The following is a 7888-nucleotide window of genomic DNA, read 5'->3' as shown; positions in this document are numbered from 1 at the left end:
GAGACTTCACCTTCCTGTCGTCTTGGGGTCAATTTGATCTGTTTCCAGAACATTTTTATTCCGTACAGCGGCGGTTGTTTGCATCTGATAGCCACAAAAATAATGTGGGTCATTCCTGTAGGATAGACTGTTCCACATTAACAGGGCTCCACTTCTTGACTCACACGTTAAAACCGCCTAAATAAGCTCTGCAGGTGCTGATTTCTTTGCCTTCCTTTTGCTGATTTATTTACTTATATAAAATGAAACAAACAAATTCACTAAGTGATCAGTGTAACGTGAGGTCAAAGACTGTACTGACTCCCCGCTCCGTGCTGAAGAAAAATTCACCCGAGGCTCCGTCCCACCCATCCCTTATAACAGCTGATTGATCACAATAAATCCAAAATATTCTCAGAATATTTAATTTCATATAAATTCATAAATTGAGAGAATATATTAAGACCTAAATTAATTTGAAAATATTTAATTTATAAATCATCACAAAAAAAGCTCTGACTGGTTCTATGCTATGTTTTTTTGCAAGAAAAGTAACGACCACTACTTTCCTTGAATTATGGGTAATTTATTCCAATGTGTACATTTGACCAGGTGATGGGGCAATAGTTCAAAGTATTTGTTCTTAAATTAATTAAATTAAAATGCATAAACACACACACACACACACACACACACACACACACACACACACACACACACACACACACACACACACACACACACACACACACACACACACACACACACACACACACACACACACACACACACACAGTCTCTTGAAATAACCCTGTTGAAGAGAGAGACCTAGACGAACCTGCAGAAGCAGAGGAATAAGTGTCAGAATCAGAGGACAACACAGAACAGGACCAGGTTTCAACTGAGGATGAAAAATAAACTGATGAGGAAGAATCAGCCTGCTGAGTTGGAAGAATGTTTCCAGTCAACAAATGGAAGTTTGGTCTGGTTCCATCCCTCCCAGAGACAATTGAGGCAGGTAAGGAGCGTAGACAGAGAGAGGAGCTCCCAGGGTCCAAATAAGTGTGCAGTGTCTCTTGTTGATGGCCTAAAGTTCACTTATGGGCTGTTTCTGCCAGAGCAAGTTGAAGAGATGTTGCTTGATATGACCAACCAGGAGGGGCGATGAGTGTACGGCAAAAAGAGGAGGGAGTTGGACCGAATACACCTGAAGGCATACCTGGGTCTACAGGTCCAGTATAAAAGCCACAGCTAGTTTGTGGGATTCGCTGTCTGGTAGGGCCATTTTCGTGCTACTACGACGCTCAAATCCTTTCATATCCTTTCAAGAGTTTTTCGATTTGATGAAGACCACCATGCAGTGAGAGAGACATACTTGCTGTCATTCGAAGCGTATGGAAAAAGTGGGTCTGTGACCTGCAGATGATGTACAATCCTGGGGCTGAGAGTGTGGATAAGCGCCTGATCCCCTCCAGAGGTGACCGTGCCTTCTAACACAGGGTATGCAGGAATCCTGAAGTCAAATTTAATACCTTTTAAGATCCTTTCCATACATTTGAAGACCTCATCGCCACTTCGAGTTCTAACCGGTTACATTGGCGACACACTTTACCTTACATTTACTAGGCTATACAGTATTGATTGTAAGATAGAACAACTAAACAGTTTGTCATAACTCCTTATCATAATTCAGATAGGACAAATAATGTGATGCAACAAGTCCTCTGCTCTTCCGTGTCCTAAAAATTGCGATCCAAGATACCTGGCCCGCACACAGCCATCATCCCAATAACGAACATGGACGTCCATCTGTTTTTTCTTGGTGGCTTGATTAAGGCTCTCGTCAAACATCAGCACAAACGGCCCAGCCTTGTTGATGTTATTAACAAGTTGTTCTTTAAAGTAAGGGGACTATGTACCCTGTTTAGTCTTTTCCGCAGGCGAACTTCTTGGCTATTTCCGAATCTGGGAACATAGCTTGGAAAAGATCGGAAATCCCTTCATTGGAGTTGATGGATTGGTGTTTTATCACGGTGTTGAGGCACCACAGAACCTCTGCCCGCAGCGCTGGAGTGGTGCCCAGCATCACTCAGAGGTCAGCCTTAGAAGCGGCTATAGTAGCTTCAGCGATGGTGGGTAGGGGCGGTGATGTTGCGCAGAAGTGCGCAATTGAGACCTGCTGTCTGCGTTCCACAGCGGCTTTGTGGCTAGCATTTAGCATGTGGGATCTGACAGCTTTGATTCCCATCGAGGCTACACTGATCACCTTCCAACACACGCAGCAGTAGGCCTCACGGTTAATCCCAATCCCAACGCAAACTTACATTTACCCATAACGGTCAACCGGCGTAAACGGACCTTCGCGCGCTATCAAGCAGCAGTCAGTCAGCGAGCGCGCGATGTCCTGTTCAGATGACGTCAAATCCAACGGGATGCCATAAATAAACTACACAGAATCACACTACACAACTACGCAATGATTAAATTCAGGCAAACTTTAGAATACAACCTCTTTGGACAATGTATATACTTATTGAAAACAAGCTACAACAGTTAATACCTTGGAAAATGCTGTTTAATACTATTTAATACTTTTTAACAGCCTTAATTTTCGCTAATTGATTTATCAACTTTTAATACTTTTTAAGACCCCACGGACACCCTGTAACAGTACATACTAAATAAACGAGGGAAATATGGCATAAATATCGGTGTAGCAAACTATGCAACGACCAGCTACGTGAGGGATACGCAAGTTTACACTGGCAAACTCTAACCCAGATGGACAGCCAGTAAGAAATCAAGGCCAGCCGTAGTAATGGAGAGACAGGAGGTGTGAGAGGACGAACCATCACATGACAACTTCTTTACGTCGTATTCCCTCGGCCAGGAGCTGCTCAAGAGAAACCATAGAACAGTGGTTCTTAACCTGGGTTCGATCGAACCCCAGGGGTTCGGTGAGTCAGTCTCAGGGGTTCGGCGGAGGTCAAGACACACACTCGTATGATTCGTGATGACACGCCCCGCTTGGCCATTACTGACTGCAGGTGATCATGCTACATCGCTTGGCCTATCTGTGCTGCAGGGAATTTGGTGCGCTCAATAGTCGACTTTTGACTGTTGTGATGGTACGTCGTGTGATTTCTTTCTTAATATTTTAATCCCTTCATACTAACTATGTTGAGCAAAAAAAGAAAGTGGTCGGACAAATATGTACAATATGGATTCACATGTATAACGGAACGTGATGGGAGTCAGCGTCCTAACTGCATGATTTGCAATGCCAAGTTGAGCAATTCTAGTCTAGCACCGGCAAAACTAAGGGAACACTTCCTTAAGCAGCATGGAGATGGGGAATACAAGAACACAACACTTGCTGAATTCAAGGTGAAGAGAGCCAGATTCGATGAAAAGGCTACTCTGCCTGTTCTCGGCTTTGTACCCATCAACAAACCGATCCTCACAGCATCGTACGAAGTTGCTTACCTGATCGCAAAGCAGGACAAACCACACACCATTGGTGAAACACTCATAAAACCAGCTGTGTTGAAGATGGCGAATATCATGCTGGGAAAAGCGGCTGAAGTTAAGTTATCCCAAATTCCTCTTTCAAACGACACCATCAGCGACAGAATAGAGGATATGAGCAAAGACATCTTGGCTCAAGTAGTTGCAGATCTGATTTCAAGCCCGGCAAAATTCAGCCTCCAACTCGATGAGACCACAGACGTTTCCAATCTAAGCCAGTTTGCTGTATTCGTGCGCTATGTGAAAGACGACGTGATAAAGGAACATGTTTTATTTTGCAAGCCTCTTACAACAACAACTAAGGCAGCCGATGTGAAGAAACTTGTGGATGACTTCTTCAGAGACAACAATCTTTCGTGGGATATGGTTTCTGCAGTTTGTTCGGACGGAGCTCCAGTCATGCTGGGAAGAAAGTCTGGTTTTGGTGCGCTAGTGAAAGCCGATGCACCACACATCATTGTTACGCATTGTATTCTGCACAAGCATGCGTTGGCAACAAAAACCTTGCCTCCAAAACAGGAAGAAGTATTACAAATTGTAGTGGAATGCATGAACTATGTGCGAAATAGTGCTCTGAGGCACCGCATCTTCAGTGAGCTGTGTAAAGAAATGGGCTCTGAATTCGAGGTACTTCTGTACCATTCTAACGTTCGGTGGTTATCCCGGGGACAGGTGCTGAATCGTGTTTTTGCCATGCGTGTGGAATTAGCCCTGTTTTTGCAAGAGCACCAACATTGTCATGCAGATTGCTTCAAAAATTCTGAGCCATTCTCATTTTAGCGTACATGGCTGATATCTTCGCAGCTCTCAATCATCTCAATCAGCAGATGCAGGGCGGTGGAGTCAACCTCATCGAAGCGGAAGAAAACCTGAAGACTTTTCAAAAAAAGCTTCCGTTATGGAAACGACGAACAGAGAACGATAACTTCGCAAACTTTCCCCTGCTGGACGACTGTGTAAGTAATATCGAAGATGTGTCTGGAATTGGAGACATTTCTGTACCCGCGGAACTGAAGCAAGCAATTGCCACGCACTTGGATGAGCTTGCAAAGTCTCTTGACGGATACTTCCCTACAAGAGAGTCATATCCAGCATGGGTGAGACAGCAGTTCACGTTTGGTGTTGAGACAGCAGATGTCAATGATGAATACCTCCACGAAATTATTGAAATTCAGCAGAGCCAGGTTCAACAGCAACTCTTCAGAACAACAATCAACGTTTTGGTGTCAACAAATGGTAACGTACCCTGTTATTGCTAAGAAAGGAGATTGGAGATTTTCATGTCGTTTGTTACAACATATCTTTTCGAGCAATCCTTTTCGAGGATGCTGGACATAAAAACGAAGAAAAGGATCAGACTTTGTTGCAAAAATGACATGAGAGTGGCACTTGCCAAGGTGAAGCCGCGCATTTCTGAACTGGTCTCTCAAAGGCAACAGCAGAAGTCACACTGATTTGCAGTAAGTATTCATTATTATGTTTTTGTGTGAAAATCATGTTTTGCTGGTTTTGTTCTTTGAACACAGTGATGTTGATGCACGGTTCATTTTGTGCACCAGTAAAACACATACCTATGTCTTGAATTTGAAAATATCATATTTTATTTTTCCAATAAAGAAGGGTTCGGTGAACGCGCATATGAAATTGGCGGGGTTCAGTACCTCCAACAAGGTTAAGAACCACTGCCATAGAAGAAACAATAAACCTTAGTTTCCCACTGCGCTGCTATTGGCAAGACAGTGATCGATTCTCTTCAAAGTTTGCCTTTACTGAGACATATACTCTTGTGTGCTATATTTACCAAAAAATAAGTAATGTGATTATGGTGAGCAGTTTTCACAGAAATACTGCTGTAAGCACAAAGAAAGACAAATAAGCCCCAAATCATTCTGTACTACAACAAGAAGAAAGGGTGAGTAGACAACCTAGACAAGGTATTGCCAAAAAAAGTCATGCAATGTTTATTGTCATTCATGCAAAGAGCACAGCATTAAATGTGTTGGTAAAGAATGTGTATAAATCTTTGAAAGGTGTGTTTGTTCCTTGTGTTTACTTATACATATAATAGGTCAACACCTTATGTCTTATATGTGCTTTTTATTTTTTTAAATGTTGATGCTTCATCGTTGAGAACTTCTGGTTCCCATTTCAATAAATTAAAATTGTATTTGCATTGCTTTTGTCTTTTATTCTTCCAGAAAATGTTAGCTTACACACTCAAATCTGACTGAAAATACGCACCATTTGTGTTGCCTTTGTTTAAAGATTAATATTAATTTCAAAGTAAAACTGTTCAATATAAATCATTAAGGTTGATTTGCATTGTGTATACTGCCCCCCTGTGTTCTTTTGCGGTACCTAGGATGTGTGCATGTAATATGGGAATTTATTCTGTTGAGGTGAAGGCATGCAGCCGGCTCTTGGTGCTGCAGAGTTCATTGCGTGTTACGCTTTTGCTTTGGATACTATTTATCTGTCAGTACCAGAACATAATGTTTAACCTGTGTAACATTAATATGTTGTAGAAAATGTGAGTCTGTAACATTTTCCCTGTATGTAGAGAGTTTGTTAGAACATGCTTAATTTAGCAGGCAGTTAGCAGCTAGCTTTACATTTAGCTTGCTAGTAGTAGCAGTATTGTCAATGCACTGTTTAGGCTTATTGCATTTAAATGTTGGCGTGCTTATTGCACTTACATTTACAGTAAGCTGTTGTTTTCATATGCCTTTGATGGTAGAATGGTGAATTGTATTTGTTTGTATATCAGTGATATATGTACTAATGTATGCTTTATTTCTGTATTGTATTTCTAGTTTCACAATGAGAATCTTACAGTAAACTTCAAGAAAAGACAAAGCCTTGTGATTATTGGAGGATTCAAGTTGTTAGCTACCTGTTTAGCTTTGCATAGAAACGCGCTGCGAGGGCAGTACACCATTTATTTGTGACTTTGCAAACTCTGCGGTACAAGGCCCAAGTTGCGTAAGGTGGCTCAGCAGAGGTACATTTCTGGAACGGTTTTCTGAATTTTTGCCCGAAATTAAAGAATTTCTGAAACGTTCAAACCATGCTGAATATGCACAGCTAGAAACACAGTCAGTGGCTCTTGGATTTAGCCTTTCTTACTGATCTGACTGACAAGCTCAATAACTTGAATCTAGAGCTGCAGGGTAAGAACAAACACATCATCAACATGATCAGCTCCGTGAACACCTTTAAAAGCAAGTTACAGCTGCTATCAAGCAGGTTGAAACAGTGTGATCTGCAGAACTTTCCACACATGGACACAGAACTTAAGCGTCAGGGCAAAGACTTTGCGGAGCTTGAGAGTGCACGTTATGATGATCAAGTGCAAAGCATCTTGTCAGAATTTGACAGGCGCTTTACTGACTTTGCATCCATTGAGCCTGTTGTCAGTTTTCTCAGTTTTCCATTTGGGGAAAATATAGATGTGGATTGTATAACGTCCAAAGTGGCATCACTCTTCAACCTGGATAGCGGTGCTATTGAGAATGAGATCCTCACACTAAATAATGACATTGAGCTCAAATCAAGAGCTACATCTGACACACATGTCCAATTCTGGAATCTAATGCAGAAAGGGAAGTACCCCAACCTCAAACTGCAAAGAATTTGACTGCACTTTTTGGATCAACATATTTGTGTGAGTCTGCCTTTTCACATATGAAAATCATTAAGTCAAAATACAGATCCACCAGGACTGATGACCACCTTGCGGCCTGCTTACGGCTGGCACTCAGCTCCTACTGTCCGGACTATGAGAGACTAGCTTCCTCCTCTCAGTGCCAGAAGTCCCACTAAGGTAGAGAACCACTTTTCCAACTTAAATGAGGCATTGTATTAATTGGGTTGTATGTTGTTGTGTTGTTACGGGCCAGTCCTAGGCCTACTTGTGCTTATTCTTTGCACGACGTACATTTACTTCAATAAATGTATTATTATTGTTAAAACTTGATCTTTGTGTCAGAACATTGTGTTATTATATAGGTGCACAATTAAATGTGGCTACGCTATGGCTTTTGATATGGCTTGGTAGATCTCGACACACTATCAACTTTAAAAGTAGATCTTGGTTCAAAAAAGGCTGGGCACCCCTGATCTTGAATTATGACATTAATATTTTTAAGATACACACATCTTATTAAGGTTTGCTTCACATACAGTAGACGGCTCTTCAACGCTCGCTTGTCTGCATGGTCGAGCATTGAACATTTCAAATAACCATAATTCCTAATGTTACGTAACCAACAAACTAAATACCTTACTTCTGGGGATGAACTTATTTGACCAACCTCACAAAGACGCCGTGTGTTCTATAGCATTATCTCTCTTAATGTGTAACATGTATCTATTACGTTTT

Source organism: Eleginops maclovinus, chromosome 4, assembly GCF_036324505.1.
Source record: "Eleginops maclovinus isolate JMC-PN-2008 ecotype Puerto Natales chromosome 4, JC_Emac_rtc_rv5, whole genome shotgun sequence".
Taxonomy (NCBI): Eukaryota; Metazoa; Chordata; class Actinopteri; order Perciformes; family Eleginopidae; genus Eleginops; species Eleginops maclovinus.
The sequence above is the reverse complement of the archived record's forward strand: the minus strand, read 5'-3'. Positions refer to the sequence as shown.